At 48.9% G+C, this 16,046-nt stretch overlaps 1 protein-coding gene across 10 annotated transcripts in view; it reads left to right on the forward strand.

Moving 5' to 3' along the window:
• The window catches only part of Ano1 (anoctamin 1), a 175,144-nt gene that overhangs the window by 58,709 nt on the left and 100,389 nt on the right, over positions 1 to 16,046 (forward strand). The gene's annotated exons all lie outside the window — the stretch shown is intronic.

The raw sequence follows: 16,046 nt of genomic DNA on the forward strand, positions 1-16,046 counted from the left end.
TGATACTTTCTTATGGGGTTTTTATATGTGGTTTACAATGGACGTTGTTTCTTATTGAAATATTCTTTTCAAGTTAAAATTGATTGGGAAATGGTCCTGCTCTATTCCTGGAAGAGTTTGTAAAAGATTATTGTTGTCTCTTCCTGAAATGGTTAGAAAATTTCACTGGAGCCAGATGCACCTAGAGTTCTCTTTGGGAAAAAGACTGTAATTAGGAATCAGATTTACTTTCTAGGCATAAAATAGACTAGTGGATTCATTATTTCCTCTTATGAAAACCTGGGTGGTTGTGGTTTCCTAGAACATGGTCTATTCACCTGGAATTTCCACTGTATCTGCATGTGGTTGTCCTAATGTCCTCCATTGTCTTGTTTGTGTCTGTGGGGTCTGTAGTAATGTCGGCCTCCTCATGCTTGCTGTTGATTATTTTCTGCTGTGCTTGTCAGTGCTGCCCATGGGCCAGCCAAGAGTGGTCCCAACCCTGCTCTGGTCCTTCTCCTCTTCCTCATAAGTATAAAGTCTGTGGGCTGAGGACACAGCCCACTAGAGCCTACATTTCTTCTTTGAGACCATGCCTAAAAACTCTGGGCACTAGCACCCCTGCCCACATTGCCTCCCGACCCCTGCTCATCTTTGTCCTCAGTCTGTCTTCTCCGTACTGACCATGGACACATGGTACAGGCCCAGCAGGGAGCAAAGCAGCAGCCAGGGGTGAGGGGCTGTAATCAAAACTGTGTTTCTCATGACTAGGTTGGTGCAGAATGGCCAGATTGGGGGATAGGCACCGTCACCCTATCTTCAGGTACAGATTTCCAAGGTATCTGAGAGCTATAAACTTGAACCCCATCTTCTCTGTTATACAAAGGCATATTCATCAAAATGGAAGGATAGGAAATGTTTTATTTGATAGCTTGTTACCTTGATTTATAACTTAAATATTTAGACATATGGATTCAGCCTCCAGTCATATTAGGGGTAGGTCTGAGTCTTTGTTGAGTTTCATTGATTTTATTAGTCTTTTCAAAAAATGGACTTTTAGTTTTGTCAATTACACTATTATATATTTGTTTTCTAAATCATTTGCTTCCATTCTTGCCTTTAATATTTACTTCCTTCTACTCTGGGAATGCCTTGCTGTCCCAGACAAGGGACACCTTGCAATCTGAAGGGATACAAACTTAGGTGGTGGATTTTCACCCTTCTTATTTTGGAGCTGGAATGCACTTAGGGCCACACTCTTTCTTTAAGCACAGCTTTAGCTACACTGATCTGATAAAATATTTATATTTTCATTGTATCCAGTTCAAAATATTAATCCAGGCATGGCAGTGCACACCTGTAATACCAGTACTCTTGGAGGACGAAGCAAGAGGATTGTAAGTATAAGCCTAGCCTGGGCAACTTAGCAATTTAACAAGACCCTGTCTCAAAAATTAAAAAAAAAAATTAAGGCCGGGAATTTAGCTCAGTGGCACCATGCCTGCCTCGCAAGCACAAGGTCCAGACCCCCAGTACCAAAAAAAATTTAAAGGGGCAGGGCTGAGGTGAAGGCCCTGGATTTAATTCTCAGTAACACACACACACACACACAATCAAAATTTCTCTTTGAAATTTTGCACCTTTTCTCTTCCTAGAGTTCTTCATTCCTTTTTATCTTATTTAACTTCCATTTGAGATTATTTTTCTTGTTCTAAAAAGGAGAAAGAAAACCTTTTATTTTTCAGTTGAATTGATGTACTATTAAAAAAAGTCCCTCTTCAACTCTAGTAATGCTTTTTATTTTGAAATCTAATTTACTCGATATTAGTATATTACCTAGTAGAGCTTCCTTTTGATTGTATTCATGTGGTATGTATCTTTTTCATCCTTTGAGTTTTAACAATTTTGTGTCTTTATATTAAAGTGTGGCTTCTAAAAATTTTATATAGTTCAGATTTTTAAAAAAAAATTCTTGTGATAATTTTGTCATTTAACTGGAATATTTGCTCATTTATTTTTATTATAATTATTGATATATTTAGATTTACATCCACTGTGTATGTTTTATATTTGTCCATAGTTTTTGAATCTCTCCTCTCTCTGTCTCTCTCTCTCTCTGTCTCTCTCTCTCTCTGTCTCTCTCTCTCTCTCTCTCTCTCTCTCTATTGTACTAGGAACTGAATGTAGGACTTCATGCATACTAGGAAAGTGCTCTACCACCAAACTACACTCTCGGCCTTTTTTTTTTAACTATTTATTTATTTGTTTTCAATCCTCCTGAGTAGCTGGGATTACAGGTATACACCACCACACCTCACCAGTCAATTATTTCTTAAACTACAGTTTCTCTATTAGCTTAGTTTTACATTCTTTTATTCTTCTTCTGGTGGTTACCCTAATAATTCTGACATGTATCCCTGAATCTTTAAAGCCTGACTTACAATAGTGCTTCAACAACTTTTAGACAATGCAGAAAACTTAAATGCCCTTAACTCCATTTGTCCATCTTTACTTTTTGTGTTATTTTATTCTTGCATTAATTCCACTCCTATTTTAACCCCCACTCATACTATTGGTAACTTAATCAAAATTTATTTTGGGGGGGGTACCAGGGATTGAACTCCGGACTTTGCACTTTCGAGGCAGGCACCAGAACCACTGAGCTAAATCCCCAGCCCAACTTTTAATCAAAATTTATTGAGACTTCACTGCATCTTTTCTCTTCCTAGAGTTCTTGATTCCTTTTTACCTTATTAAACTTCCCTTTGAGATTATTTTCCTTTGTTCTGAAACTCACTTTAGTATTTCTTTCAGTGTAGATCTGCTGGCAATGAATCCTATTAGTTTTTGTTCATCTGAAAACATCTTTATTTCACTTTCATGTTTGGAAGATTTCTCCAGATACAGAACCCTTAGTTCAAAATTATTTTGTTTCAGCAATTTTAATAGTCATGCATCAAATAGTGGTTCAGTTCATGAAAAACCACATTTAGGACAGGGATCCCTTGATGCAGCCCTCTTAGTCTAGGTGAAGTGTACTCTATGAGGGTCACACCATGACTACATCACCTAAAGGCACATTTCTCCAGACAAAGTCCCCAGCATGACTGTATGTCACTCTATTGTCTTTGGCTATCAAAAAGTTAGCCAAGGGCCGGGGATTTAGCTCAGTGGTTTTGCTGCCTGCTGCGCAAGCGCAAGGACTCAAGTTCGATCCCCAGTACCCCCCGCCAAAAAAATTCAGCCAATCACCTTATTGCAGATCTGTTAAATGTTGTTTTTCTTTGGCTGTGTTGAAGATTCTTCTCTTGCCTTTCTTTTTCACCCTTGTGGCTCTAACGAGCTTCCCTGTGGTGTCCTGTATGCACTTGCCTGGGTTTCATAGAGCTACTCATGTCCATAACTCAATACAGCCTGATGTCTTTAATCAGCTCCGTGAAATTCTGGGTCAGACTCTTTCAGACACTGCTCCTGCCCTGTTCTCCCCCTTCTCTTTCCCCAGAGCTCCAGTGCAGAGGTAAATGTTCATGTGAATTGTCTGCCCTCATGAACTCTTCTATATGCTACATCTTTTTTTCTCTCTGTGCTGCAATTTTAATATTTTCTACCGACTTATCTTTCCATTTACTGATCTCTTCCACTCTGTCTTATCTGCTGTTTTGTCTATCGTTTGCATTCTATTTTCAGCATTAAAATTCTTGTCTGATTGTATTTGTAGATTCCAGTTCTCTGGTGGAATTCCCCATCTTCTCATTTACTTTCTCCAGCATTTAACTGGATGTGCCCACAACCCCAACATCTGAGTCTACTGTCAGTATGTCCCTGTTGCCATTCTGTTTGGTTATTTTTCTTGATTCTTACTTATTTGGCTCTGTATTCTGACATGCAAAGTAATTGTAATTGGATCTCAGCTGTTGTGGTTCCCAGTGAGTCTTGCTTTTCTTAGGGAGGACTTGCATTTCTTTGAAAACAGAATAAAAACTGAGCAGCCTATCCCAGGCGAGAGTGCACCTGACATGTGTGTTTGCTGAGTGAGATGGGGGGACAGAGAATGTTCCCTAAGATAGCCAGAATTCCAGCTCCGCGGCCCAGACTCATGATTCTATCAGAACAATCCAAGCCCCACTGTGGCCAGTGACCAGAGCATGCATTTTAACTGAGCAATCTTTGCGTTTCTTAAAGATGAATTTATGTTAATGGAAGTCGTGCCACATGGTCATTCCCCTTAGCCAGGAAGGAGCGCTGTCCCCAAGTGTCTAACCTGATATTTTCTTGCTATCTCATGACAAAGAAAGGCTCCTCCCCTAAGAGCACCATTGTGATCCTCCACAGAATGGGGATTCCGAATCCCACCCACCCACTTCTTCAGACCCTCCTTCATTTGTCCTGGAGAAATACAATCCAGTCGTGCAAGGCAAGACTCTGTCTCCCTTCAGGTCATTTTTTGATGAGTCAGTATCAGGTCCCTAGCAGCACCTAGAAATGACCTCAGCCCCTAGGCCATATTCTCGCTCTCTTCTCAGAGGTTCGGTCTGCTCTTTTCTCTCACCAAATCTTACTCTCTTCTTTCCTTTCTCCTGGTTTTCTTTTTCTTTCTTCCTTCCCCTTCTTTTCTTTGATTCTTTCTTCTTTATTTGGGAAAAAGATCTTCATCCTTTGGGAGTGGATCGGGGAGTGTGGGGGATGTGTGCACCATTTCTTTCCCAGCACACAGAGGTTGTTTTCACAACTGGGCTCAACCAAGAGGATTCTCTGGCCCTGCCGTGGATTTATGGTTTGGCAAAGGAAGGAAGTGGGCGAAACATCAAGGATTCTTCCTCCCCCACCAGGCTCTGTGCATCCAGCATGGAGGGGTAGATCTGTCCAGTGGCTGGGGGTCCCAGGGCCTCTGCCCCAAAGCTGGAGGTGGCGACCCCTCAGCCAGCTCTGGTTGTGTGCCCAGCACATGTTTCGGGAAGAGCCCAGGTCTGACCTCCACCTCCCAACCCCCACTATGGGGCCTCAGCAGCACAGATGAGAAGGAAAACTTCTAAGATCAGATGCTTATCTGAAAAACAGGTTGCTCAGTCCCTGTGTGGCCCCTTGTGGGTCTTAAACTTTTTCTCCTTTGTTTTTAGTCCTGGTTTTGCTCTGGAGAGATTGTTCAGATGGACATCCTGGACCTGGGTGATCTTTAAAATTGCTTCCCAGATCAGACAGATCTGGTTGTGCCGGCTCCATGGAGGTCAGGGCAGTGGGCAGGGCAGGGGTGGGTCAGTCCAGGACAGATCAGCAGCAAATAAACGTTTTCTTTGTTCCTCTTCCTCCAAACCTCTTCCTTCTGTCCTTTCCCTTTGCCATGGGAAGTTCTTCCCTTTCTCCCCTTTCCCCATTCCCACATGCCCCTGGGCCTAATGCTGGTTGCATTGCTGGAAGAGAAGAAAGTAGTGTATACATTAGTATGAAATAGACCAATTGTTGCCTTTTTTCTGGATATTTGCTAAGTCTCACTGGGGAACGGGAACGAAAAGCTTAGTGCTACATTACAGACATGTGAGGAAATTACAGGCAAATGGGGGAGGGCTGGAGGAGGTTGATCTTGGAAGGGACTCACCAGAGTCCTGGCAATCACACATGTAAGCTGCTAACTCCAAGTCCTCGCTTAGTTTGCATACTGGCCACGTTCCAGCACAAAGGATTTTGAAAATATATGGTTGAGAGTGATCTTGAACCTGGCCAAGACCAGGGAGTAGAGGGAGCTGGGCCTGCTGAGCTGGAGAGGAAGGAGCTTTATGACAGCTGACTAAACCTCTGTGTTATCTCTCTGGTGAAGCAGTCTGTGTGACTCCAGCCTAGAAGTGGGATGGGTTCCTTAGAGCAGGCTTCCTTTGACTTTCTGTGAAAGAGCCAGAGCTACTCCAGGACTGAGCAGCTGCTTCCAGAGGTGGTGAGGTCTCTGTCAGAGGAGTCCCAGGCTCCTCTGGGTTAGGCCATTGTTGAAGGAGCCTTGCTTATTACCATGTTGTCCCTGATCTGACACTTACTTGAGGTCCTCTGCTAAAATGCAGATCCTGGGCCCCGCCCAGCCCATGAAACCAGGCACAGCCCTGCAGTCTGTCAGCTGCATCCGGGCCCATGGGAGCTACCTGCAGAGACCTCTCCCCACCCAGGGGGTCCTGCAGGCCTGCCCACCTTCCTCTCTGACCACATCCCCTCCAGCCCCCTTGCCCATTTGCTCCACCTCGGTATTCCTGCTGAGCGGTGCTATGTTTGTGCCTTGTGCACTCCGTCTCCACAGTCCTCTCCACATCTTAGTCCACCACTGGGACTGAGTCTGAAGTGGGGATCCCAAGACTTACTTGCCTCATCCACAGTCACCCTGTGGGGATGTAGGAGTCAGAGGGAGGAGGTCTGTGCCTGGCCCTGATCATCGGAGTCTCTGGAAAATTCCATGCTCAGAAGTGAGTGAAAAGTGTTTAACTGTCCTCTGGACCAATCTCTCCCACCAACCTTTGCTGAGCACCTACTATGTGCAGGGACAAGCACAGTCCCCTCCTTGATGACTCATAGGGAGGGGGGTGACAGATGCAGCTCTGACTGGCCTCTCCCAGGAACAGCATGGGGAGGCCTACCCTGCAGTAGGGTTCAGACAGGTCCAGGTGCAGAGGTCTGGCCAGCCCTGGCCATTGTGACATGCCACTCCACAGAGGACCGAAAGACCCCAGAGGCCACCTGGGCACAGCCTTGGTGATCAGGCAGGAGAAGCACCACTGTGCTACCAGTCAGGCCCATGGGTGCTATTGGTGCAGCCGAGGAGATGCCTGCCCAGCCTTACAGGACCAAACAAGGAAGCATGAGGGCCAGGCGCCCACTGGCACCCAGAGGGAGTGATGGGCACTGCCACGTCCATGTCTGTGCTGGGCCTAAGCTGCCTCCATCCAGGGTACCCTTTGCCATTACAAAGAAGAGACTGCCTTGCTTACTAATCACCCTTTTATTTGCATAAAAAATGAGTCCCAGGGCCAGGGATTTAGCTCAGTGGCACTGTGCCTGCCTGGCAAACACAAGGTCCTGAGTTCAATCCCTAGTACAAAACAAAGAAAGTCCCAGCTGGCCCCCCCATCCTCCATCCTGAAAGGCTATGAATGTCCCCTTGGCAGCCAGCCCTGGCCACTGTGGGAAATTGCCATCCCCACCTTCTGGGCACTTCTGACCCCCGCTCCCCCCCCCACCATGCTGGGGTTGACCTGACCTAATGTCCCTGGTGCTGTGTGGCTCACTTAGGTTTTTGTGGCTGGTCTGCCTGTCCCATGTGGACATTAGCTCTGCAGGGCTGGTGTCAGGAGTGGTGCGCTCACGGCTCTTCTCAACACCTGTAGTCACGTAGAAGCTGCTGGGGCATGTCCCACAGGTGCAGGGGTGGATGCAGGAGCAGCCTAGCCTGCCCACCTTTGTCCCCACCGCCTTGTCTCCTGCCCTGCACCTGCCTCTTCCAGGCCTGGGGGGAAAGCGTTCCCTTCCCCATCTTCATCTTCCTGATTCCCAAAGACCCTTCAGGGCTCAGCTGAGAAACCGGCCACTCTCTCTTACTGTGCCCTTTCCTTCTTTTCCCTGCACTTTTCTGTAGGCCGTGCGTTGGTTTCTGGCTTCCTGGCTGACCCGTCATTCAGCTCCACACTGCGGTCTGTCTTTCCCTCAGGGCTGCACACAATATGACCTTGCTAAGCATGCTGACTTTGCTGCAGAGGGTCACATCCTGCCCAGAGGGCCCAGCCCACTCCTCCCTGGGCAGAACCCTAAGGCCTGTCAGGCCTGGCTTCAATGGGACTTTGGGGGCAGCTGCCATCAGTGGCCTCACAGCTTCGCCAATAGCTTGAAAATATTAAGACAAGGCGGCTATACTGGGGAGATCCCATTTGTGGAGATTCCATGGCCTCCCTCAGGCTCCAGGGCTGCTGGAGTGACCTAAAAACTGACCTGTAGGGACACAGTGCTTAGGTACAATAGCTCTGTGCTTGGATCTGTGGACACCAACAATGCACACATCATTCATTCACTCACTCTTTCAAGTAACAGTGTGTATCCCTCTCACTTGCCAGAAGGCAGGGAAAAGGGCAGACTGAGGTCCCTGCCTTCCTGGGGCAGAGACAGAACAAACAGGCAGATCAAAGGTGTTTGGAAGCAAAGGCAGCCAGAAACTGGGCCAGGGAAGACCACACACAGGTGGCATTGGAACAGAAGCCTCAGACCCAAGCAGGAAGGGGGTTCTAACTCCAAGGATCTTTGACTGCAGCAAACAAGGATTCAGTGCCTGCCCTGGCACCCTCAGATCATCTGCCCAGCCCTGCTCCATCTAAACCAGGGGCAGGGTGGGGGTGTCCCCATGGCCATTTAAGGGGACATAGACCTCTGTTTGGTCCCTGTGGTGAACCAAGCTGCAACTGGTAGGTAGCATTAGGGAGGGAAGGCAGCTTCTCTGCAGACCCCATCTGGCCCCAGGGTCAGGGAGCAGAGCCATTCACAAAGGCTGGGTGAGCCCTGTTGGTTTCTCTCTCTATGTCTCAGGACCCCTACACCCCCCCACACACCTGCTGAGGTCCCTTCAGGAAAGGGTCTGCATGGGTCAGACCACACAGGGCCAGCTCCATCCCGGCCTTCGAAGTCTCTCTGTCCTTGCTTTCCTTGTGGAGAGGATTGAGGCTTCACTGACCAAGGCCCACTGGCTTCTACTTCTGAAATGGGCTGGAAGGCCCAGGAGAGGATCTGCAGAGCGACAGAGAAGAACTCGGGCTGTGTGAGGACATGGCTGAGCTTGGGGCAGCTGCTGCATCCTGGGGAGAGAGGCAGGAGCTATCCAGACCCCTCAGGATGCTGCAGCCAGGGGATCCCATCTAGAATGGAGCATAACCATGTAAACTTCCCCAAGCGGCTTAGGGTGCCTGTGGAAATCCCATGGGGAAAATCCTAGGGGACATTTGGGTTTCCAGAAAGTCTGATGTCAGACACAAAGGTTCACACTTAGAAAACAGGGGAGCTGCATCTCTGAAGAGCTGGAGGAGGCCAAGATCTTTTAGGGAGGGGCCTGCCTGTGACACTCAGGGACAGCCTGTGGCTTTGAGTTCCATATGACCGGGGGGCTGGGAGCATCTAGGCCATGCTGAGCTTTAGCACCTTCAACACTGGTGTTCAGGGGGCCTTTGTGGTGGAGGGGTTGGGAACCACAGGGAGGGAGGAGGTCACAAGTTTGAGTCCATCCCCTTGAGGGACGAGATAGGGCAGTGTGTGTGTGCAAACACACATACATGTGAGTGTACTTACTGATGCCACAAGATGCAGAAAATTGGCTCAATCCACGTGTTTTTCCCTGAGCCCTGAGGCTCTCTTTTCCCATCATTTTAGGGCATGAAAATCTGGAGCTATCAAACTATAATAAAATAGCCTGGGGCTGACACTGCAGCTGTGGGGAGGGTGAGGGAGGCAGATAAAAATGGAGGTGAGGAAGACAATTAGGAGGCATATAGAAGGCGGAAGCTGATTGGGAAGGGAAAGGAGGAAGGGTGGGAGCAAATGAGAGGGCAGGGGATTGGAATGAACAAATTTGTGAACTGCGTCGATGTTGACAGAACGAACCCCCAGTCTACAGGGTGGGAGGATGAGTCTGCCACAGCCCCTTGTCCCGGGCTCTCCTGGCCCTGACTCGTCTCTCACTTCTCCGCTGTCCAGGGACTGTGTCCAGGGTCAGACACCACCGGACACACCAGCGCTTGACCTCGCTCACTCCCAACAGCGTCATCATTTCCACCATGGTGAAGTGGGTGGCGTGTGCCTGCCAACCCCTCACCTAAGGGTGGCAGGAGGGCACCCTGATGTCCAGAGCCTCCTCTGGGGGGAAGTGCTGAGCTCCCTTCCACCACCCCAGCCCTGCAGCTGTGTAACCAGATCTGCTTGGTAATTAAAGACTACTCTGTCAGGGCAGGGGATTTAGCTCAGTGGTTCTGCTGCCTGCCTCGAATGTGCAAGGTCCCAAGTTCAATCCCCAGGACCAAAAAAATAAAGAAAATAAAATAAAAATATTTTAGGAATGTGCCTCCAACAGGCCTCTAGGTAAAGGTGGCTTTCTTCACATCTGTTCAGCACAGATGAAAATCTGACAAATTGGCCACTTTTCCTTAAATAATAAAAGGGTCTAATAGAAACCCACCAGCAACACAGTAGATCAGCTTTAAACAAGTCACCCTTTCCCTGATGATCAACCTAATTCGTGTTCATTGAAGAAACCTTAGAAAACCCTTAAAACCATAAAGCACAAAAAAAACCCCATACAACATAGTTTTCCTTAAATAATAATCAGAGGCTCTGTAGCTAAGCTGGTCAGTACAGCTGTTTCTGACCACATGTGGTTTTGAGCCCTGGAAATGTGGCTTGTCTGGAATGAAATGTGCTGTAAGAGGAAAATACACAGTGGATTTCAAACACATGGGCAAAAAAGAGAATGTAAAATATTCCATTAATAATTGTTAGACTGAGGACATGTTGAAATGAAATTGTTATATAATGGATTGCATCGGATACATTATTACTTTGGCCTGGCTCTTTTCACTCTCACTAATGTGGCAGCTATTGGACGATGTAACTCAGATTGGCCTGCATTGTGTTCTTTCAAGCAGCGCTATTCTGCAGGCCCAGCACCTTTCTCCCTGTGCGCAGCAATGTCCCATCAGGATGAGGTCTTTGGTGCCACACCCAGAGGCTGTAAGGCTCTGATCCCCCAGCACTGGGACAGGAGGATCACTAACTTGTCCGTGAGACTGGTTCGCTTGCTCATTCATTTCCCCATCCCAGGGCAGCAGTCATCAGACACAGGGTCCCCCTGAATGCAGCTCAGTTGCAGGACAGAGACCCCAGGCCTGGCAGGGGCCCTAAGACGCTGCAGAACTCGGTGTCCAGTGATGCGTACATGAATGTGGAGGGAAGAGGTCATGCATGGGCCCTCAAGCACCAGGAAGGTCTTTTACTCGCATCACTGGGGCTCACAGGAAAATGTCAGAGTTCCGCATAGAGATGCTAAGCTCCCAGTGGGACCAGGAAGCCCTTGGTTCTCATGATCTTTGTGCAGCCTGCCCACCTTGGGGCAGCGTTCCCATGCCCATCTTCATCTTCCTTCATCCCCTCTTGGGGAGGGCGCTGTGAGCGGATCACAATAGGATTCATTCTGGAGTGAGACTGGAGCTGCAGCAAGCATTGGTGGCACTGAGACCCAGTGCCAGACCCTATGTGTATCTGTAGGGAAGTTAATGGGGTGCCTGGCCATGGGCCCCAGGAAGCCATGCAGGGTTGGGGAGCTCATGCCCTATACTCTGTGGAGAAAGCTAACATAGGCTGCTGTGTGTGTGAGGGGGGCTCTCAATGTGTTCAGGAGCCCCAAGTCCCCTCCTAGCTCCATGGCCTTGGGGCCTGGTCACCTTGTACACCGCAGGGGCCGTGACCATTCCCTGTCTGTAGCAGCTGCATCAGACCTGGGGAGACTGTTCACAGCCAGGGAAGCTCAGTGGCACAGAACAGGTGCATGTCACCTACCTGGGGAGGCCTTCATTCTCCTGGAGAGCCATGCCCAGGCCACTGCAAGGAGGGCTTGGAGATCTTTTATTCTTTCAAGCCTCGCTTGAGAGATGCCCGAGAAGAGGGCATTGCTCCCCCTGGGGTGGGAAGTTTCCACACCCTGCCTGGGCAATGTGGTCAGGTGCATCCTTCTGCAGGGAGGTCCAGGCAGCATTTCTGATGCCAGAGCATCCACCATGCCTGCAGAATCAGTGGAACAGAGGAAGCTGTGTGAGATTTGACCTGAATCTCTCCTCAATCTTCCAAAGAAAGGCCCAGGAAAAGCCTGGGTGCAAATCCACTCTCAGAGGGCTGTAATCACTGTAAGACCAAGTTAATATTTGTAAACAGCTTAGCATGGTGCTGGTTCATAGTAAGCACTGTACAACTGCTTGCTAAATAAACAAAGATAAACAGAGAAAATGCGTAAGGTGCTGCAGGTTGAAAAGAAGGTGAAGAGTGCAGAACTAATGAGCATGCTGGGCAGAAGCAAGCCCAGGTGCCTGGACAGAGCCAGGAGCCCCAGCCAGGCTGGGCGGGCCAGAGATGAGTCAGAGGCTGAGCCCTAGAAGAAAGGCTTCCTGGAGGAGGTGGCGGGTGGCTGGCGAGGTTCCGACCCACCCTGGGTGTGTTTTTAAACTTCTTAGGAATTCTCAGCGAGCAGGCCTTGGGTAACCAAACACCCCAAGAGCTGAACCCTCCTCTGGAAACTGAAACTTTTCATGGATTCTGTAGGAGGAAAAAAATACTCCCAGACAGAACTTCATGCTTTGGCTGCACTCCAGAATTTAGGCTGGCGGTTTCCGAGCCTGGAGTCGCCCAGCAAGCTGCAGCTGGGCAACCTCTGCCAGGCGGGTGCTGATGTCATAGAGGGAAGGAAATGACAGTGGTCCAGTCTCCAGGCCAGCATATCCCAGTGATGGATCCCCCAGGCATGTCTTTCCCTGGGGATCATTACAACCCATGTCACTTTTAACAGGTTATGTCATCTACCTGTTGGCACCCATTCTGTTCCCCCTCGGGATGCCCTCCAGTGCAAAGCCACTGTGGGAGCGGGAACAGATTGGCGTTCCCAATGGCCCTGAGTCATAGGCAGCTCATTTCTCCCATGCTGCGATCCCTACCCTTCTGCTGCCTGTGAGTCAGTGGCACTTGAGCCCCTCTGGATTCGGAAGGCTGAATAGGGCAGGAAGCTGTTCTGTACAGGACTGGCACCCTGGGAACTGGGCACCCTCACCTCCACCACGTGGGGGCCACCTGCTCACCTGCTCGGCTTCGCTTTGTGAAAAGACCTCCCTAATTCCACGTGTGTGTGTGTGTGCATGTGTACTATGTGTGTACCTGCACATTGGATTCACAGTGATCTGTGCTCTCAGGGTCCCCCCCTCCTGCCTGACCTTTCAGCAGAGTACATCAGCCCTTTCAGACCAGCTGTGATCACCTGTGAAACATGCAGTGATAAAATCAGCCTCTCAGGTCTTCTGTGAGTGGCCATGTGAGGGTGGTTCTCAACTGGGGGTGACTTTGCTCCCAGGGTACATCTGACAAGATCTAGAGACACTGGGATTGGGGGGAGAAAGTGCTACAGCACCTAGTAGGTAAAGGTCACCAAGGAGCCTGCTGAACAACCACAGCACACAAGACAGCCCATTCATCAAAGCATGTTCCCAGGCCAAATGTCAAGGATGCTGAGGCTGAGAGGCTGCCCTAAAGCACCCTATTGGAAGAGATCATTGCTGGAACAGTCCCTAACCCAGGACTCACCGCAGCTGGGTCTGAACATCCATGGTCCCATTCAGTGCCACAGCCTCCCCCCTCAAAAGTGTCTTGTTTTACCAAAGAGGAAACTGAGGCATGCCAAGACCTCACAGCCAATTAATGGGGGAGCTGGATTCTTGTCTGGGCTCATAAGCACGATAAACAGGCCCTGTACCCCGTTATTCAGAGTGCCTCCTTCTGTCTCACTTTGTAAAGTCTAATCTGTTCAACTTCTCCCTGAGTCACAGGTGGCTAGGTGAGTGCAGGCATGTGCCCTGAGGCGGGCAGGCCTTCTGTGTGGGCAGTGCCAAAGAAGGAGATGAAAACGCTCTTGGGACGGCTGCCTGTGAAAAGAGAAGGCAGTCTCATCTCCTGAATGAACCCTAGTCACTTTCCCCATATTCCCCTAGGAACTATTAAAATGTCAGCAAAGATACAGGTGTCTGTCAGTGCATGGCCTCAAACAATCCAAAAGGCAACAAGGCAAAATAGGGTCAGCAGTGAGGGCCAGAACTTCCCAAGATAAAACGCACCATTCAGACTAAATTAGACTTGTTTTATTTGTTTGTGGTACCAGGGATTGAACCCAGGGGCTTTGGCACTGAGCTATATCCCCAGCTCTTTTTCATTTGAGACAGAATCTCACCAAGTTTCTAAGTTTCCCAGGCTGGGCTTGAACTTGCCTCAACTTCCCAGAGTGCTGCGATTACAGGTATATGCCACCACACCTGGCTTCGACTTTTTTTTTTAACTAATTTATGAGCAGGAAATTAATCCTGCTGGCAAAATCTGTCCCTTTGGGTTATTGGGGATGAAGATAACAGGGTCCAAAAGTTAACAATGTAAGATGAATGCCATAGTTTATGGAAAGGGCCAGTTTATAAGCACCCAGTGACTCGCAGGACAGAGCCCAAGAGCAGGGTCATGAAGACGGGGCAGTGAGCTGGCAAGTGACTCATCTCAGAACAAAAAGGACCCTGGAAACCAGTCCTGACTTGGGAGACAGCTCAACTTGGAGGAATGCTCTTCTCCCTCCCTGATTTGGGGGAACTAAATGTACTTTTTGTTGACTCCTGAAATCTGAAGACCTAAGACAGGTGGCCGAAGACAGGTGGTCTGGAGATAGAACTGGTCCTTTCTCACCCTTGCTGTGCTGAGGGCAGCCTGCTTTCCTCAACAGCATCTGCAGGAGCATCGCCACACTGTCCACTTAGGGCAATGTGGGGATGGGGGGACAGGAGCAGAATGCAAGGATAGGTGTGAACAAGAGGAAACTTCCTGGCCAGGGGACAGAGGATGTGTCTTACAGACATGCAAATATCAAACCTGGTTGAGGTACGAATCACAGAAACAAGAGGTTAAATATAGCCCTGTCTGGGAAGGAGGAAGGGAGCAGTCATGTCTAAGAGATTGTCCCCACCTTGCAGCCCCCAGGGGTCTTGGGAATGAAGCCATGTGGACCATGCCAGTCCGAGCCTCTCAAGTCAGCAGTCTATGTCACTCCCCAAACTTTTGGTAAAATCAGCGTATCCAGAATTGACTGTGTGTGTGTGTGTGTGTGTGTGTGTATGCATGTGTGTACACACACATGCATGCCTTTTTTTTTAAGTGTTGAGATTGAACCATCAAACATGTGGGACAAGTGCTCTACCACTGAGCCACACCTCCAGCCCTGACCGATTATGTTTTTACTGTTTTTTTTTTTTGGAAAATGACACCTCATAGCCCTCTGAGAGACTCTTGGCCATGTAAACATATATTTAGAAAAATGCCATATTAGGGTTACACAATGTCAGCTGCTTACCAACAAGGAAAGGAAGATGAAGTTACATAATCGTGTGTGTGCGGGTGTGTGAGTGTGTGTGTGTGTGTGTGTGTGTGTGTGTGTGTGTGTGTGTGTGAGATCTTCCCAAACCTAAAAATTTGAATTCTTAGGGACCAGTCTCCCTGGCACGGCAGAGGACAGGGAGGATATTTCTGGCGGTGATATGAACAGCTCAGGGCATTTCTCCAACCCTGTTTTGCTGTCCAAGATGCAGACCAAGGGTCCCTTAGGGCACTTGGGACCTATTGGCATGGCCAGCCCATGGACCAAGCAGCCTTCCTGCACCCACCACATTCAAAGAATTCAACAACTTGTGCCTGAATGAGGCAGCCTCATTGGCAAGAATGAGGGGGTGATGACAGTGGCGAGGGTAATGGTAGGAACAGTGGCCACCATGGCCAAGCACACCGTGGTGTCGCTGTGCTGCAAGTTTAGCGCTCACTTGAGAAGAACAGGGTTCTGTGAGGCTGAGGGGGTTCAAGAAGGGCTATGAGGCTGGAAAGCACCAGAGCTAGACACACCCCGTGTCCCCCACCCCATCCAGTCTCACTCCTGATCCCACCCTGGGAACCATGGCATGCTGATGGCAACGGTGTGACCCTAAAAGGCAACTTTACAGTCAATTTCTAGAAGCCTTGAGGGTTCCTAAGTGGCCATGCCACAAGCAATTATTGAGCAACAGCTGTATGAACCTGTAGCTGACCCACTATCAGATGAGAAGGAGGAGAGGAAGTGCAGCAGTTGAGTTCCTGTGGGTCCTTGGGTAATGAGAGAGGGGTCCCTTTGCTTGGGAGGAGGGATCCAGGATGGTTTCCTGCAGGAAGCTGATCTGATGCATGCCAGGAAATAGCAGGATGTTGGGAGGCCAAGGAAAGGGTCTCCGCATCTCCAGGGACCAGGTTGCCAG

Source organism: Heterocephalus glaber, unplaced genomic scaffold, assembly GCF_053883595.1.
Source record: "Heterocephalus glaber isolate CG9 unplaced genomic scaffold, H.glaber_assembly_v1.0 deba00000594, whole genome shotgun sequence".
In the NCBI taxonomy this organism is placed as follows: Eukaryota; Metazoa; Chordata; class Mammalia; order Rodentia; family Bathyergidae; genus Heterocephalus; species Heterocephalus glaber.